Below are 18,535 nucleotides of genomic sequence, written 5' to 3'. Positions count from 1 at the left end.
ACTCTCCAGTTCCCAGCCAACAGCTCTTCAGATCAGATTCCCTCCGGTAGAACGACCGGCGTACTTTCTGTCTCCTGACCGGACCCTGACCGACACACGCGTCACATCCCCGCCCCTGAGTGGGCTCGGGTGGGGACACAGTTAGAAGCAGGCACAGCCCCCCAACACCCTGCCTTGCTCCGCTCGAAGGGAACCCCCTGGACGACAGGGGTGTGCTGCTCACAGAGGTATCTAATCAGCCTGGAAAAACCGGGCCAGCAGTTAAACCACACAAACAGAAGAGCTGCAGCTCGCCTGCCTGGGCACATGCCAAGGCAGACAGGGTGCTCCCAGCCCCCAGGGCCGCAGGCTTCCTGGGCCCCCGGAGAGGAGGCTCAGGGAGGGGCAGAGCCCCGCGACCGCCCTGCCTGGCCTCCGGGTCTCCCCCGTCTCCTGGATGGAACAGCCCGGCCCCTCCACTCCAGAGCCTGCGGGCAGCCCGCCGACCCGTCCTCTCCAGGGCGTGCCAGCGACAGGGCCGCGACCGCGGGAGCGTCTAAAAACACCCCGCAGGTTCAGGTCTAGCCCAGCTTTGGTATTTATTAAAGCTCCCAAGTGATTCTGCTGTGCAGTCAGGACTGGAACCCACGGAGTTAAAACAACATATGAGAGCCAGCAACTCCCGAATTTGAGAGTGTGTCCGGGTTACCTGGAAGGCGGCTCAACCCTAGACCGCCAGCCTCCTCACTCAGCGGCTCCGGGGCAGGGCCGGAGGGTGCGCGCCTCGCAAGGGTTTCCGGCTGCCGCTCCTGGTCTGGAGACGGCAGGCTGAGAGCCCCTGCCCGTGGAGTCAGACAACCCGGGTTCAAATCCCAGCTCCGCTCCGCGCAGTGGGCCATCTACCTGCGGGGGCTGAGAGGCTGGATGCAGAGCCACACCCAGCGCCTGCCCCTGAGAATGTCCGGTGACCTTGTCGTCACCAGGAGCACAGTGAATAGGAGGCAAGCCTGCAGAAGTCTGGATTTACAGCCTGCATGAGTTGCAGTATCATTTTCATCAGAGCCTCCGCTTCCCCATCTGTAAAATGGGGATAATGACACCCTGGCTCAGCCCACTTCACAGGCTGCTGAAGGATCAAAGGAGTTCCCTGATGTGAAAGTGTTCTGGACCCTGTACAGCGCGGGGTTCAGGCCCCACCCTGGACCCACAGGCAGGGCTCCCAGCACACGCTCTGAAAACAGCTGCTGGTGAGAGGAATTCCAGGGCTTCCCTGCCACCCTCCGCCCTCCGGCTTTGGCACGGCTGCTGGGGGTGTGGCTGGGAGCTCCTAGAACATCTAAGGGTGCTGTGGGTGCAGCCTCCGCCGCCCCACCACTGTCTCTGCTAAGGAAAGGAGCGTGGTGGCAGAGACCAGAGCTGTGCACGGGTCCCTCCCCCAGGCCTGCCCCAGGCTGTGGCCACCCAGCTGCCATCCTTCCTCAGCCATCTGCCCCTACTCCCACCTCCCTTCCCAGGCATCTCTGCTCCCCCCCCCCCCACTGCCAGGGAGGGGACACAGCCTGCCGCAGTCCCAGAAAGCCAAGAGGACGGGAGGAAGTGACTGTCCTGCTTCTGCACAGGTGTGGAACGCGTCGGCTTGGCTCCATTTTCAGTTAGGTTCACGGACACATACTGCACATCTGCTAGTGTAAGGCTGACAAGCTAGTTTATATTAGTGCTGAGTTAAAAAAAAAAAAAAAAAAGGCTTCCATTCCTGGCCAGGGCACACAGGAGAAGCACCCATCTGCTTCTCCACCCCTCCCCCTCTCCTTTCTCTCTGTCTCACTCTTCCCCTCCTGCAGCCAAGGCTCCCTTGGAGCAAAGTTGGCCTAGGCGCTGAGGATGGCTCCATGGCCTCCACCTCAGCGGCTAGAATGGCTCTGGTTGCAACAGAACAATACTCCAAATGGGCAGAGCATCACCCCCTGGTGGGCATGATGCGTGGATCCCAGTCAGGCACATGTGGGAGTCTGTCTCTCTGTCTCCTCGCTTCTCACTTCAGAAAAATACAAAAAATTTTAAATAAATAAATAAAGGCATATTTGGGAGGAATGGCCTCACAGGGCTGGGATGAGCTGAAAGCCATTGGCAGTGAGCACTTAGGTGTGTCGTCCCCACTGCTGTGGGCACGGACAGATTAAGGTCGGTTGAGGCTCTGGATGCAGAAGAAAATATTGGGCCCCTTACATTAGAAGAAAGTGTAAAGTTGGGGTTTTGAGGGGCCCTTCAGAAGTCAGGGCCCAGGACACATGCCTGGTGCACCCGCCGTTCAATCCACCTCTGGCTGTGGGTGTGAGGAGGGGGGTGGGTCCAGGCTCAACTTGACTCAGGGTTTGAGTTTGGCAGAACAGGTCAGACGTGAAAATGTGCTTATCTGAGCTGGGGGTTCAGGTTTAGGAATCTATTCCCAAGGAAATGTCAGCAAATGACCAGCTTGGTTTGTCTTGGCTCCGATGATGGCTGACCTTGAGCACGTATGACTTTGTCCCCAAGATGGGGCTTCATAACTGCATCCCACCGCACAGGGCTGGGAAATGAGGCCTCTTAGACCGTAAGCGCTCACCGATGTCAGTCTCTGGGCTGGGGTTCCCCCAGATGCAGAGCCCGAGACAAGATTTGGGGGATGAGCCCAAGAAGCTTGGAGGACGGTGAGGGAGAGAAGGAAGCCCCCCTCCCCCAGTGCATTTCCCCTGATGCCCATGGAGTAAGCTGCCAGCTCAGGAAAACCTGACACAGAGTCAGGAAGGCAAGGGGCATTTCTGTTCCTTAAAGTCTTACTGTTGGCCCTGGCCGGTTGGCTCAGTGGTAGAGTGTTGGCCTGGCATGCAGGAGTCCCGGGTTCGATTCCTGGCCAGGGCACATAGGAGAGGCGCCCATCTGCTTCCCCACCCCTCCCCCTCTCCTTCCTCTCTGTCTCTCTCTTCCCCTCCCGCAGCCAAGGCTCCATTGGAGAAAAGTTGGCCTGGGTGCTGAGGATGGCTCTGTGGCCTCTGCCTCAGGTGCTAGAATGGCTCTGGTTGCAACAGAGCAACGGCCCAGATGGGCAGAGCATCGCCCCCTGGTGGGCATGCCGGGTGGATCTCGGTCAGGCGCATGCGGGAGTCTGTCTGACTGCCTCCCTGTTTCCAACTTCAGAAAAATACAAAAAAAAAATGAAATAAATAAAGTCTTACTGGCCCTGGCCGGTTGGCTCAGCGGTAGAGCGTCGGCCTGGCGTGCGGGGGACCCGGGTTCGATTCCCGGCCAGGGCACACAGGAGAGGTGCCCATTTGCTTCTCCACTCCCCCCCCTCCTTCCTCTCTCTCTCTTCCCCTCCCGCAGCCAAGGCTCCATTGGAGCAAAGATGGCCCGGGCGCTGGGGATGGCTCCTTGGCCTCTGCCCCAGGTGCTAGAGTGGCTCTGGTCGCGGCGGCAGAGCGACGCCCCGGAGGGACAGAGCATCGCCCCTGGTGGGCAGAGCGTCGCCCCCTGGTGGGCGTGCCGGGTGGATCCCGGTCGGGCGCATGCGGGAGTCTGTCTGTCTCTCCCCGTTTCCAGCTTCAGAAAAATACAAAAAAAAAAAAAGTCTTACTGTTAACATGCTCAAGCCTCCTTCCCGCGGGTGACCCCCCCCCCCGACAACATGGCGCCCACTAAGGCTCTTCCTCATTCCTCTCTGGAGGAGGACGCAGGGAACCCGAGGAAAACGCCTGGGCACAGCCTCAGCGCCTCCTGCTGGATGCGGAATGCCCAGGGAGCTGTGGAGTCCCCACCGCGGTGGTGCGGGGCTGCTGTGCGCCGGCGGCTCCTGTCCCCTGCCAGCCTGTGGGGTGGGGGACAGCCAGGCTGACAGGGTGGCTCCTTCAGAAGGGGGAGAGGCACCAAAAGCATCCAACCAAGATGAGCGGGAACTATCGCAATAAACACATTTTGGACTTTAAAAAATGCTCAAGACTGTCCACCTCCACGATCTTCTTCCTCTTCCTCTTCCTCCTCTTCCTCTTCCTCCTCTTCCTCTTCCTCCTCTTCCTCTTCTTCCTCTTCCTCTTGGAAAGCAAAAGAGAAACATTGATTTGTTCCACTTATTTATGCATTCATTGGTTGGTTCTTGCATGTGCCCTGACTAGGGATTGAACCCACAACCTCGGCATATCCATCTAACCAACTCAGCTTCCCGGGCAGGGTCTGTCCCCACAATTATTTTATGTAAGAGAAAAATAAAGCTGGCACTGGTATGAGCCACGTATGTTGTTTTCTGTTCCACACAGCGGAGCTTCGTCCTTATTGAAGCTGGCGGCCAGTGGCTGTCCCCCTCAGCGGTTGTCCATGACTTGACACAGGCAGGGGCTGTGGTGCCAACGTCACACCAGGGAGATGATCTCACCCACCCTACCCACCTCGTGGAGCCTGAGTCCATGGGGAAGAAAGTCCTGCTAGGCAGGACCTATGGCTGTGTCCCTTGGTCCCCACCCCCAGTGCCTGGCACCTCCTGCTGTTCTGAGGAGCCGTGGCGCCTCCCCAGGCACGAGGTCCGTGCCCCCAACCCTCCCAGGCCGCTTCCTCACCACCTACCTGCTCGTGCGCCCTCGTCTGTTGTCTCAGCTCTATCGGGCACACCTAACAAGGGAGCTGGTGTTACTGGGTTAATGTGCCACTGTCCCAAGTAGCAAACGCGCATTTTTGACAGGGCCAGAAGCCCAGGCCGCATGCCCGGAGCCGAATGACGTGGGGATCCCCGGTCTGGTTTCCTGTTCCTCTCCCGTTTCCTCCGGCACCCCTCCCCTCCCCTGGCACAGCTGGCCCCGGCCACAGCTCTGACCTCAGCAAATGCCAGGGCCCCACCCTCCCCTGCCATCTGGCCTGAGCTGCTATACAGAAAGTGAAAGGAGGAGTTGGAACAGAAAGAAAAATAATAAAACCACTGAAAGAGAAGAAACAGCTGGCAGAATATTGGAAAAATTCCCAGGCGGGAAATCCCAGCCCTTAAGGGCTCTGCCAGACTGCAGACACTCTTAAAGGACGATCTTGAGATTCCTTCTTAACACTGCTGCCAGCTCATGGGAATACCTGCCCCCTGAACCCCACCAGGCTGCCCCGCAGGGGGTATTTGCACGAAGTTGGAGTTGTGTTTTGAGGGTCAGAGCAGAGTTAGGGTGGGAGGGAGAGGGTAGGGCTACGAGGAACGCTGAGGGCCCAGGGCCTTTCCCTGAGGCAGACCGCAGCCAGGAGAAGGCTTGGCATGGCCGTGTGGCCAAGACGGGGTGCTGGCAGGTGTGGGGCGGGCACCCTAAGAGGCTTTCCTGGCAGCAGTCAGCCCAAAAATACGGTTGGCTGCTCTCGCCTGAGCCAGAGTGTGATCCACATCCACTCAGGAAACTGGATGGAAACTGGTAGGGGCTGAACCTGGCTCTGGCTCGCGGTCCCGGAGGCCGGAGCAGGCAGCGGGACCACCCGCCCGCATGTCTCCAGCGGCACGGCCTGACCAGGTGCCCCGGCTGCTGGTGACGAAATGGGAAGGGTCCGAGGTGCAGGGTTGAGAGGTGGGGACAGGGCGTAGGGGGAACAGGAGTGGGTGGGTGGCTCACCTGAACACCGAGTTTGGAGATTGGCTGATGGAATTTGGAGAGAAGGACAGAGGCTGAACCTTGTACAAGTCATTGTATCTTCCGGCAGGGCCTGGAAGGCCCTTCGAAGCCCGTGGTGTGGGCTTAGGGCTGGCACGCCCGAACGGCCACCCACCCCTCATTCATGACGCTAAGAAGAATATTCCACAGTAAACTGGTGCTCAGTCCTCCCTGACGGGAGGAAACCATGCCTGCCTATTCACTCCTGTTCACTGAGTCCAGGCCTGAGGAATACTCCAAGCTTTATCGACTGATTCTTCCGTCTTCACATCTCCCCCATCCTGTGTGAGGCCAGGGAGCTGCACCGTCCCCTGGACCCCCAAATTCCTTCCGCCACTGCCCCCCCGACTGACGCCCCTGCCCCCCGATTAATTTTCCAGAAATACTGGACCCCCACCTCCCCTGCCCCGCGTTCACCACCCTGCAAACCAGTCTCCATTCCCTGCAACCTGACCTTCCACCCAGCGCGGGCCCTGGGTTTGAATCCCGCCTCCACCATCCAGTGCCTACGCGTCCTCATCCGTGACCTAGAAATCATAGCCGGAACTACTTTAGGGGGGTGTTTTGAAAATTAACCGAGTAAATAAAGTACTTAAAACAGTGTCGGACATGCAGTAAGTGCTCAATAAATATGAGCTATTGTTATTTACCTTGTTGTTATTCATTGCATGTTCTCCGAGGATGGATTTCTGTTGCTCACCGATTTCTCCCTGGTGACTCGAACGGGGCGGCCAGCGCCTAGGAGATGCTTAGAGAATGAGTGCCGCCTGTATTGATTGTTGGAAACCCTCTGCGCCACGCGGCAGCAGCCTTTGCGCACCCCCCTCCGTGCGGTGGCTCGTGCGTCGCCTCTGGAAGGGCCTTATCCCGGCCCCGTGACTCCCGCCAGGGGCTCCACGTCCCTGCACCAGCCTCCCGCCCTTAGAAGCCCTCTCTGGGCTCAGAACCCGGACAAAAGCTCTCAGGAAAGGCTCGCTGGTTTGTGGCTGGGATTTTTTTATTTTTATGCTTTGGCTCCAAAACAGTTTCCTCACTGACTTGGCACTCACTCAGCGCTCACTGACTCCTCGGGTGGCCCCTGGTGGAGCACCCCTAGCCACTCTATATGTCCTTTAGCTTGTGGCTTTGACATGCGGAGAGGGCGTCCCAGGTGAAGCCACCTGAGTAACGAGACAAAACTAGATGTGTGGTCTCCAAACCCTCGTTTCTGGCCATCCTCGTTGGTAAGCTGAGAAACATGGCAACTGTTTGCGCAGGAAATACGAGCCCGGCCGCTCCGCATGGGCAGGCTGCCCTCCACCCTGGACCGCCACAGCTGCCTCTGGCGCGGCTGTTTGTGTGCTAAAAAAAGAAATTCCACGGTCACCCCGTTGACTCAAGCCAGCTCCCAGTGTAAAGCAGTAGTTTCAAAGTAATCTCTGATGACACCAAATGTTCCCCACCCAGTCCTTCGTACAAAGAGGAGAAAAACAAGCAGAGAACTCGAGCAGGAGGGCGCGTGAGTCAGGGCTCCACACCGCCTGGGGTGTGCGGGGGCAGAGCCAGAGGAACTCCCTACCCCCACAGCCGGGGCTGGCTCTCCCCGCTCCTTGAGAAGGCCCATGCCCCCGTGCGGAAGGTCCTCTGGGCCCTGGCTGGGTAGCTCCGTTAGGTAGAGCATCCTCCTAATACACCAAGGTCGCGGGTTTGATCCCGGTTCAGGGCACATACAACAATCAACTCATGAATGCATGAATAAGGGGAACAAATGAGCGGGAACACCGCTCTCTCTCCCTCCCTAACTGCCTCTCTAAATTCAATAAATAAAAATTAAAAAATAAATAAATAAAAATGGTAGGTCCTCTGTGGAAAGCTGGGGCGGGGGCAGAGGACAGGGAACCGGTCCAGAGCGGCTGGTCTGGACGCGGCTGTCCACGGGTCCCAAATAGCACGTGTTGTTTCCTTCACAACCAACAAATGTGCACGAGGCCTTCTTCTAAGTGCCCGCCGCAGCCAGCTGTCTTTTAATCCTCACACATAGCCGGGAAGGCAGGCCCAGTTTCCTGTGCGGTTCTACGGGCTGCAGAGAGGCCGAGCCCAGGGAGGGTCACTGACCTACCTGCACCGTGTGCAGGCCGGGCGGGCCCCAGTCTGTCCTCTGAGTTTGGGGCTCAGTGGGATTTAGGGCAGGCCCTCCCCTTCCCATCGGAGCACACCTCCTCCCAGGCCCCGGTAATCTGCGTGAACTTTGCCCTCTACCCCAATTCACCCAGGAGAAGGGCTCCCTGATAAAGAGGACAGCGCCCTGGTTTATCGTTTCCTCCTAGCCTCTCTGGCGACACCTGAGCCCGCTGCTTCCCTCTCCCCTCCCCCCTCTCACAGTCCCTCTCTCACACTCATACACTAGTCACACACTAGTACACATTCACATATACATCACCCACGCCTACACACACACACACCCCTCTGGTGGCTCATGCCAGGTTTGCCTATTTCCTTTCTAGAAAAACATGCGTGCCTTTCCTTGCTTCCTTTCCCCAGCCAGTAGGATTACAGGCTTCTGCCTCATTTCATGTTTAATAAATGAGCTGATCTTGAAGGACCAGGATGCAGGCCCTTCCATCCCCTACCTATCCGCCCACCCCTTCCCATGCCTGGCAGCAAACCTCAACCTTCTCTGGACGGGGTTGAGAGTCAGCTTTCTTCCCCATGCTGCCACCTGGTGACCTGAGCTCAGAACTGCAGGCTCTGTGGGGATAACCACTTCCAGGGAGATTCTAGCAGCCAGGTGGGTGGTCAGGAGAGGTCTACAAGTGGCCCAGCTGAGCAAATGAAGGTGCCCTCTTTCTTTACCTTGTTCTCACAGGCACACTCCGTTGGCCTGGGAAATCGGTGGATGCGTCACTTGGACCAGCTTGTGGCAGGACACTCGTGGCAACTAAACCCACAATCATCACACAGTCAAGGGATTATTGGCCTATATCCGTGTCTTCTCAACATCCTTAGGTTCTTCTTAACAGGGGATCTGGCTAGACCTTGGTGAGGAAGGTTTGACAGCAGGTGACTGTGTGACCTTGAGCTCTCAGAGGTAGGTGTGACTGATTCTCACCTTGACCTCAACTTGCCCCACCCAGGGACACTCTTCCAGACCTCTGCCTTTGGCGAGGAAGCCCGGGATGTGTCCCCACCTCCCTCCTTGAGCCCAGAGCCAGTGTGTTTCAGGCAGAGTGATTCTACCTAGTGTCTTATTTTTCACTCAGTTTCACTTTTAGCCCTTGGCGCAATGGGATGAATTAATCCTACTCCCAGGTGACCGCTCAGCCATCACGGGTCCTGGCTAGCCCCCTCATTCTATGTGTGCCCCTTGGCCCTGTGGGCCACTCCCAGCTCCAGCCCCATAGGCAGCCATTTCAGTAGATTCTTTCATGTGTTCTAAAGTGTGGGGTTCTGTAGGCCTGTGTTGTCACATAGCATTAACCATTTTTGTAACAATGTTATGTAACCTGTTTGGGGGACAGGGTTAGTGGATTCAAGTTGGAGAGCAAGAGTGCCTCGCTGAGACTGTCTGTGTTAACCACTATGGAAGAGACTGCAAATTTTCTCTGTTGTTTCCTAGGACATAGAAGCACAGGATTGTGGGCCATGGGCGCCCTGGCTGAGCATGGCTATTCGTTGGGCTGGGTCCTCTCCTCAGCCCTGCCGCAGACTTACTGTGTCCTCTGTGACCGTCTGAACTGGGAGGTCCTCGTGCATTAAACAGCAGGTTACAGTAAGGCTCTCCCGAGGCCCCACCTACCTTGAATAGTCTTTGTCACTCAGAGAGCCGTCATCTAGAACTCACCAGCCCTAGAATTCACTTGTTCCTCTAACAGAGTCTTACTGAACACCTAGTCCGAAGGCAGACAGTCTAGGTCACTGGTTTCCAACCTTTTTATACTTGGGGACCAGTGAAAATAGGGGAATTATTTCAGGGACCGCTAAGGCAGAAATAAAAACTATGATTACTCTTTTGTGCATTGTCTTTTCATTATAATTCTAGAAAATGAAAATTTTCTAAAATAACCAGATGAACAGTAAAAAAGAATTTTTTTAATATACTACAGTTGAAATTTCTAGAAAGCAATATTTAATTCAAGTAAAGCACGTGCAGAATCTGCTGTTGCTCCTTTGCAAGAAACCGTGCACCCTGTGGTCCCAAGGCTGCAGCTCTTTCCGAGACGAGGTGCCGCGCTGACATCCATTCGGTTTCTGTTTGGTTTTTATTAGAGGTAGGGTCCAAAAAGTCTCCTCACACAGGTAGGTAGTAGAAAATACAATATTCTTCTTCCAGTGATACCCCAAATTATGAAAATGATTGCAGTTTATGTTTGGCCACCAGAGTGACATCAGAGGATAAATCTATCAGTTTTTCTTTTTCACAATGATGACGGGAGCAGGAATCGGTGTCTTCCATCAATGGGTTATTGACCCAGAGGTTACCTTTATGGGGACCCTCATTTTTAGGGTAATTAATAATGGTCAAAGTTTTGAAATAATGCTCTTAAATGTTGACTTATTAAATATGAATTTCCAGTTGATGTCTGCATTCTTCCTGTATGCTACTTTCCCAAAGAACAAGTTTCTGTTTGAATGCACCCATCTTATTTTTTTTTAATGGGGTGACATCAGTAAATCAGGATACATATATTCAAAGATAACATGTCCAGGTTATCTTGTCGTTCAATTATGTTGCATACCCATCACCCAAAGTCAGATTGTCCTCTGTGACCTTCTATCTAGTTTTCTTTGTGCCCCTCCCCCTCCCCCTTTCCCTCTCCCCCCTCCCCCCACCATCTTATTTCTTCATGTAAAAATGTTTGTGTTAAACCCTGAAGGGAAAATATTCAGCTCGTTGAATATTAAATACATCTGCCACATACACAAGCTCAGCCGTCCATTCTTCATCCAACAAAAGCTCTGATGAGTTTCGCTCTTGCAGAGTGACTTCTTCCCTCAGCTCACAAAGGCGTGAAAGAACCCGTCCTCTCCTCTCGAGCGCCGCCTCACCTCCGAGTGGAGGAGATGGTGTTGTGAACCCGTGCTTTCACAGTGTCATGAATAGTCTGGAGTTCAGACATGGACAAGGACTATCACTAACGATATCCCGTCACTGCGTCCTTCATCACTGTGTTCAATTCAGGGGAAAGTTTCTTTGCAACTAAATGCTGCTGGTGAATCATACAGTGTGAGGACAACACTTCTGGATGAGCAACGTCCTTTATTCTCACCACTACCCTTCAGTGATGTCCAATCAATGCTCACAGCACTGTCCATACACACTATATAAACACGCCAACACTTTCCCCAGCCTCAGCCCTCCACCTGAAAGCACTCATTAAGAGCATTAAATATCTCTGAACGAGTGGTCTGACCAGGTAGATCAAGACATCAGACTCATTCTTCCCAAAGTCTTTATAGTCAATATTCTTCATCATGCAAAGTAGAATAGTATGGTTACTCATGGCAGTTGATTCATCAAGTTGAATGTCAAAACATTTTATTTTTTTAGGTGAGAGGAGGGAAGATAATGAGGCAGACTTCCTCATGGGCCCTGACCAGGATCCACCCGGCAACCCCTGTATGGGGCTAATGCTCAAGTACTGAGCTATTTTTAGCACCTGAGGCCGATGCACTCAAACCAACCGAGCTATCCTCAGTGCCCGGGGTCACACTCAAACCACTGAGCCACTGGCTGTGGGAAGGGAAGAGGTAGAGAAGGGGGAGAGGAGGGGAAAAGAATCAGATGGTCACTTCTCCTGTGTGCCCTGACCGGGAATCAAACCCGAGATATCCATACGGCAGGTCAATGCTCTCTATCCACTGAGCAACCGGTCAGAGCCAGCAAAACATTTCAATTTCTTTATCCCCTCTGCAATTTGCTCTTCAATGTCATTGATCATATTAACAATTCTCTGAATGGTATTGTCTGAAAGCAGTATAGCCTCAAGTTCTTGTGTGGTTTAAGGACCCAAAATTTCCCGAGTGACATCTAAAAGCAAGGGTTTACTAATTCTTCATCAGTAGTGAATGGTTCTTTTTCGTTTTCAATGTTCAAAGGGCAGCAAAATAAGATTTGAAGCTAGTAATTTTCTTTATTTGAATTTTGACTTTTCATTTGATTGTGTCATCTTTCCAAAAAACCCAGTGGCTACTCAGTAAGATCACTAAGCTTCAAATGTAAATGACAAGTAAGTCTGGAAGGTTTCATTGCATCATTTGAGAGAATTTCAGAACATACAGCATACAAGGGCTGTCGTGACAATTCACTACCGACTGCTACAGTGAAACCAAGTTTTAAATAAATCCTCATTGTACTGCCTAACAGGGCTTCCTTCTCTTTTTATTTTTTTATTTATTTATTTTTGGTTTCTGTTGCACCTTCCAAATTTCAACACATTTCTTTTTCACTGTTTTTTAAACTTGAAGCACTAGTACTTGGTTTACTCGGTGTCATCACTATTTTTCTTTTGACTATTGTCTTCACTTTTGAAGAAGGTTAAAATGATTGTTTTTCCTTTTCACTTTGTAGGGTTTAAAATTTATAGCACAATGACACTAAAACACACAATAATTTATTTGCAAGCAACATGGGCACATTCTGAACAGGCGATTTGCGCAGCGTGGGGAAAGAACGGTACTACTGAGAGAGGGGGTGTGGCCCAGAAACGGAGACATGCAGCAGACACAAGCCTTACCACACTGCACACTCCAGGGCACTGCGGGGCACGCTGGTCCTTGGTTTCCAAACCTCACGTGTACGATGCACCGAACACTAGGTACATTTGTCCGAATGCTTTTTGTCTGTTGCACACGATCTATAAATGCTCTGCATGCTACAAAAGGCTGTTCCAAGAGCCTTCAAGCTCCGAAGATACCTAAGACAACCTCAGTAATATTTTCATCAATGATCCAGGCTGATAGTGGCAACCACACTGAGCATAAGCGAATGTGACTAAGATCATTGGGTCTCTAATTTTCATACGTCAGGGTGGTTAAGTCTTGCAGACTAACATGAAAGTTCTAGCAGACTAGCGACTGAAAAACACAGGTGTAAGTTCCAATCCCAGCTTCTCCACTTGCTAAGTGACATTGGGCCAGTTACTTAACCATTCTGTGCCTGTTTCCTAAAATGGAGACAGTAATAACACCCACTCTCAAAGGCTGCTGTGAAGGTCGAGTGAATAGTGCCTGCTACCTACCAGGCGTTCAGTAAAGGTTCTTTTTGGTGGGTTTTTGTTTTGTTTTGTTTTTTTCATTTAAACCCTATACCAACCCTATGAAGTAGTATTAGTTCCATTTCACAGATGACAAGACCAAGGCTCACGGAGCAAACCGGCCCAGGCTTGCATAATGGTATTGTCAGGACCAGAGATGGCCATAGGACATTGATCCCCAATGTGCACCCTGGAGTCGTGCAGAACCTTCCTAGCGCTGACCTGCAGCTCGGGGCCAGCCAGGGGCCGCTGTGGAGACAGCTCCCGGCTGTGGCCGTCTTCAGTCCTCGACGTCCTCCTTCCGAACCACGTCCCACTCACTGGCCCGTTCTGAGCAAGAGCCCGCTCCCCCCAGGGATGTTGTGAAGGTCCATGCTCACCGAGCGGCCTCGGGACCAATGGGAACCCCGATGCCGGCCTGGTAACAGCACGTCCACAGAGCTGTGCTGGACGGGCACGGGCTGAGGAGTTAGGCCTTGGGTCTGGTCCTGGCTGTGAATTTCCCCCGAGCTATTCCCCTTCCCTGAGCGTGAGTCCCCCGTCTGCACAGTGGAGGCAGCAAGTCTTCGCAGGGACATATGAGGGTTACGTTTTAGGAGATCATTCCAGTCTTGGTCAGAAACCAACCTGCCAGATGTGGGCAGAACTGAAGGCCTGTTCCGGGCGGAACCATCACCCACCACCTGCACTCAGCATTGTTGCCGCCTCCCCTCCCAGGAAAATGACCGGCGTGCCACCCGAGCAAAGACGCAACTGTTCTCATTATCTGGAGCCGCCAATCGTGGAATGTCAGTGATGGAAAGGACCCCGTAGGCCATCTGGGCCCAGTGTGCCACACCCGTCTTAGCTGGAAGGTCATGCGGTCCATCTGCTCCCGGCTGCAGGCTCCTACATTAGGTGCAGGCTGCCTCCAGCCCAGCGGCACCCTCCTCCCAACAGGCAAACTAAGCGAAATGAAGACCCCTTCTCTTCCCTCACCTGGTTCTCAGGGCCACCAGATCTGACCCCCGCGTGGGCTCAGGCGCTAGGTTTGCGCGCCAGCTGGACCAGAATAGGGCATGCCCTCCATCACATGTGAGTACTTCATCCTCAGGGTTCGTGCACTGACGTCGAGATCTTTTTGGCGTTCTTTAAAATTATACTAAGTACACTTCAGAAAACAATTTGCTCACAATCCGCTTGACCTCAATGAATGATTTTAACTGTTAAAACTGTGTTTATTGGGGGGAAGGGAGCACAATAGGTGTGCGAATGGTGTCATATTGAGTTCTACACCTGAAACCTGTATAGTCTTGCATACCAATGTCATCCTAATAAATTCAATAAAAATGAACAAAGACAGGTAAAGAAAATAAAGTGTACTTTAGCCATTAAAACAGTGCATGTTCATTTCTCTTAATAGAAATATTTTCTGGGGACCCCAAGACACCCAGCCAGAAAACAAGACTACGAAAACAAAAAGCAAGAAAGGCCAGAGAAAGCAGTGAAGAACACCCTTTTAGTGAGGGAAAGCCGGGGTCTGAGGGCTGGGTGGCCCTGAAGGAGTTTGTCTGTGGTGGGGAATGTAAGTACTTCCAGTTGGTAGGGGGGAACTATGGCACCATGGGGACAGGCTCCCTGCACACCTGGTAGTTCAGGGACAGGTGTCTGAGACCGACCTGTGGGCACCTCAATGCAGATCTCTCAGGTCCCTCCCGTCCTGACACAGGAGCTGGGCTTGGACTCAGAAGCTGCGGGTTCCTGATGTGGTTTAATCTTCCAACAATCTTCCTGACCTTGGGGAGGCATTTCCTCCTGGAATTCAGCTCCCTCGTTTGCAAAGTGGGGCCATATCACCTCTCTGATACCAAGGAGGACACTCTCCACTCCCAGGACAAATAAGAAAACAGGACAGTAAAAAGAACTGCTTAGAACGCTAGAAGCTACTGGGTCACCTTTCCCCCTTTTGTTCATATGTGTCCCCTACGTTTTCTCCCATGCCCACGGGTTCTGAGTTAAATAAAAACAAGTAAAGTAACTAAAGGAGATGAAGCGGAGTAATTTCACCACGGATGAGAACGTGGAGCCAGGCCGCTTCCGGGGCCGCCTCTGAGCCAGACACAGCTGTCGGTGCTTTCCGCGTGTTCCCGCCGGTTCTGGTTCTGGTTCTGGTTCCAGCAAGCCTGCCAGGGAACCAGTGTGGTTTCCCTTCTCAGCTGCACAGGCTGAGTTCCTAGAGCAGTCCAAGGCTGCAGTCCTCGGAGGCGGGGCATGCCAGGGGGACACAGGCGCCCGGGCTGTGCCATCGGGGTCAGGTTGGTCCTCCCAGTCCCAGGAGAGTGGGAGCTCCTCGGAGGCGGGGCATGCCAGGGGGCACAGGCGCCTGGCTGTGCCATCGGGGTCAGGTTGGTCCTCCCAGTCCCGGGAGAGTGGGAGCTCCTCCCTCGGAGACAGGCCCTCCTGTCAGAGCCACAATCCAGGAACCTGCTTGGGGGTTGGGGGCCACTCTGGGTCAAGGTCAGGTCAATTTACTATTATTGACCTGTGTTGTAAAGCCTTGTGCCCAGCCACAGCTTTGTGTTGGTAATCTACTTATAAAAGATTTCTGTATAAAAGCATTTCGTGCATGTGCCCTTCTCTTCAGTACTGTAATAAGAAACGTCTTCTAAAATTGATTTTTTTTTATTGTCTTCACACTGGCCAGGGAGCTTAATTGACTCCAGGGGTGGAGATACACTGTATCTGTCACGCAATGATTTACTATTTCCCTTTCTGAAAAAGGACTAAATAAAAAACAAAGTTAAATTTCTACACATTCTGCCTTTTGTAAGCAGACTGCTTCTATCAAAAGGCTAATGCTGATGAATGGTATTTTTGAAATCCTGGGGTTAGAGTCCACCTGTTCTTCCCGTTCATGAGCTGTCGCCACCTGTTGTCAACGTGTCTGTGCACCGGAGCACAGCGTCCCACCCCCATACTGACCGCGAGGGGCAGTGCTCCGAGCCGCCCAGAGCAAGGGGGCACCCCAGCCCCTTTGCTGCCTTGCAAGGGCCGGCACCTCTCAGGCCCACAGTGTCTGCCTGCTGCCCCAGAGCCCCGATCTGGCCACAGGGAGGGAAGGGACAGAAAGGAGACCGGGAGAGCCTCTGGGGCTGGCACGGGCACAAACCACTGGGTGAGGCCGAATTGCACCGACTCCTGGAGCCAGTACTGTTTGCCCTCTGTCTGAGGTTTTATCTGCCAGGGAGATGGGCAGGTGGCCAGGCTGTCTCCGCTGAGGGGTTGGACAGCCAGGCCGCGGCATGCTGCCACACCAGATGTCACAACTGGCCACTCAGGAGGAGCGCTGGGCTGGAAGTCAGGAGGCCCAGTGCAAAGATGGCCCCAGCTGGGCTCCCGGAGGCTGAGGCCCCCTCCCCGTCCTGTGCCTCGGGCTATTTGAAGAGCAAAGATGTGGGCAGCCTAACAAATTCCCACATCATGTGCAGGAGTCTCTCAGACATTGACTGTTTAGATTACAGTGGTAGTCAACCTGGTCCCTACCGCCCACTAGTGGGCGCTCCAGCTTTCATGGTGGGCAGTAGCGGAGCAACCAAAGTATAAATAAAAAGATAGATTTAACTATAGTAAGTTGCTTTATAAAGATTTATTCTGCCAAACTTAGCAAAAATCCAACATAAAGTACTTGGTAATTATTATTATATGTTTTAACTTGCTGTAACTCTGCTTTATAAATTTTATAAAGTTACTTCCTTACTTTATAAATCACCATTATACTCTGTGGAACCAGTGGGCGGTTAGAAAATTTTACTACTAACAGAGATACAAAAGTGGGCAGTAGGTATAAAAAGGTGGGACTACTCCTGGTTTAGAATATATATATCAGTCAACCAATTTTTTTAAAGCATCTTTTTATTTACTTTTTATTTTTATGGCCCTGGCCAGTTATCTCAGTGGATAGAGCATCAGCCCGGCATGCAGATGTCCCAGGTTTGATCCCGGGTCAGGGCACACATGAGAGGTGACCATCTGCTTCTCCCCCCCCCTCCAGCCAGTGGCTTGATTGCTTCGAGCGTGGCCCCAGGTGCTGAGGATAGCTCAGATGATTAGAGAGCATCAGCCCCAGACAGGGTTTGCCAGGTGGATCCCGGTCATGGCACATGCGGGAGTCTGTCTCCTCTCTTCTCACTTAAAAAAAATATATATATTGATTTAGTGACAAGAGGAAGAGAGACAGGAACATTGATTTGTTCCTGTATGTGCCTGTATGTGACTGGAGACTGAACCAGCAACCTCTGTGCTTCAGTATGATGCTCTAACAAACCAGGCAATCCAACCAGGGCTACAAGTATCTTTTTAAACATAAAACATATTCAACCATATGCATACTTTAACATGCTAAAATGAATTTTTGCTTCTGGATTGTTTTGGGACAGACTTTCCTATACTGTCACTTCTGGGATTGCAAAATGAGGTTTAAAAATGTTAGTACTGGCCCTGGCTCAGCGGACAGAGCATTGGCCCAGCACATGAACGTCCGTCCCAGTTTGAACCTGGTCAGGGCACACAAAAGTGCACACAAGAGTATTGCCTATCTGTTTCTCCCTTCCTCTACCCGCTTCTCTCCCTCTTCCCCTCCTGCAGCCAGTGGCTTGATGTGTTCAGGTGTAGGCTCTGGGAGCTGAGGATGGCTTCACTGGTCCGAGAAGCAGCCTCGGGTGCTAAAAATAGCTTGACTGATTCGAGTACCAGTCCCAGACACAGGTTGCCCGGTAGATCCTGATTGGGGCGCATGTGGAGTCTGTCTCACGGATTCCCCTCCTCACTTAAAAAAAAAAAAAAAGTTACTTTTTTTTTTTTTTTCATTTTTCTGAAGCTGGAAACAGGGAGAGACAGTCAGACAGACTCCCGCATGCGCCCGACCGGGATCCACCCGGCACGCCCACCAGGGGGCGATGCTCTGCCCACCAGGGGGTGATGTTCTGCCCATCCTGGGCGTCGCCATGTTGCGACCCTCCTGGGTGTCGCCATATTGCGACCAGAGCCACTCTAGCGCCTGGGGCAGAGGCCACAGAGCCATCCCCAGCGCCCGGGCCATCTTTTGCTCCAATGGAGCCTTGGCTGCGGGAGGGGAAGAGAGAGACAGAGAGGAAGGCGCGGCGGAGGGGTGGAGAAGCAAATGGGCGCTTCTCCTATGTGCCCTGGCTGGGAATCGAACCCGGGTCCTCCGCACGCTAGGCCGACGCTCTACCGCTGAGCCAACCGGCCAGGGCAAAAAAAAAAAAGTTACTTTTTGCATTTACTTCTCTGTGTAATCAAAATACAAGATAAATTGGGTTCTGAGGTCAATCTAAGGCTATATTCATCAAAACATTTTTTTCTGCCTGACCAGGCAGTGGCGCAGTGGATAGAGCAGGGGTCCCCAAACTACAGCTTGCGGGTCGCATGCAACCCCGAGGCCATTTACCCGGCCCCCGCCACACTTCCGGAAGGGGCACCTCTTTCATTGGTGGTCAGTGAGAGGAGCATAGTTCCCATTGAAAAACTGGTCAGTTTGTTGATTTAAATTTACTTGTTCTTTATTTTAAATACTGTATTTGTTCCCGTTTTGGTTTTTTACTTTAAAATAAGATATGTGCAGTGTGCATAGGGATTTGTTCATAGTTTTTTTTATAGTCCAGCCCTCCAATGGTCTGAGGGACA

The sequence above is a fragment of the Saccopteryx bilineata genome, chromosome 1 (assembly GCF_036850765.1).
Source record: "Saccopteryx bilineata isolate mSacBil1 chromosome 1, mSacBil1_pri_phased_curated, whole genome shotgun sequence".
Classification (NCBI taxonomy): Eukaryota; Metazoa; Chordata; class Mammalia; order Chiroptera; family Emballonuridae; genus Saccopteryx; species Saccopteryx bilineata.
Note: the sequence above shows the minus strand (reverse complement) of the source record.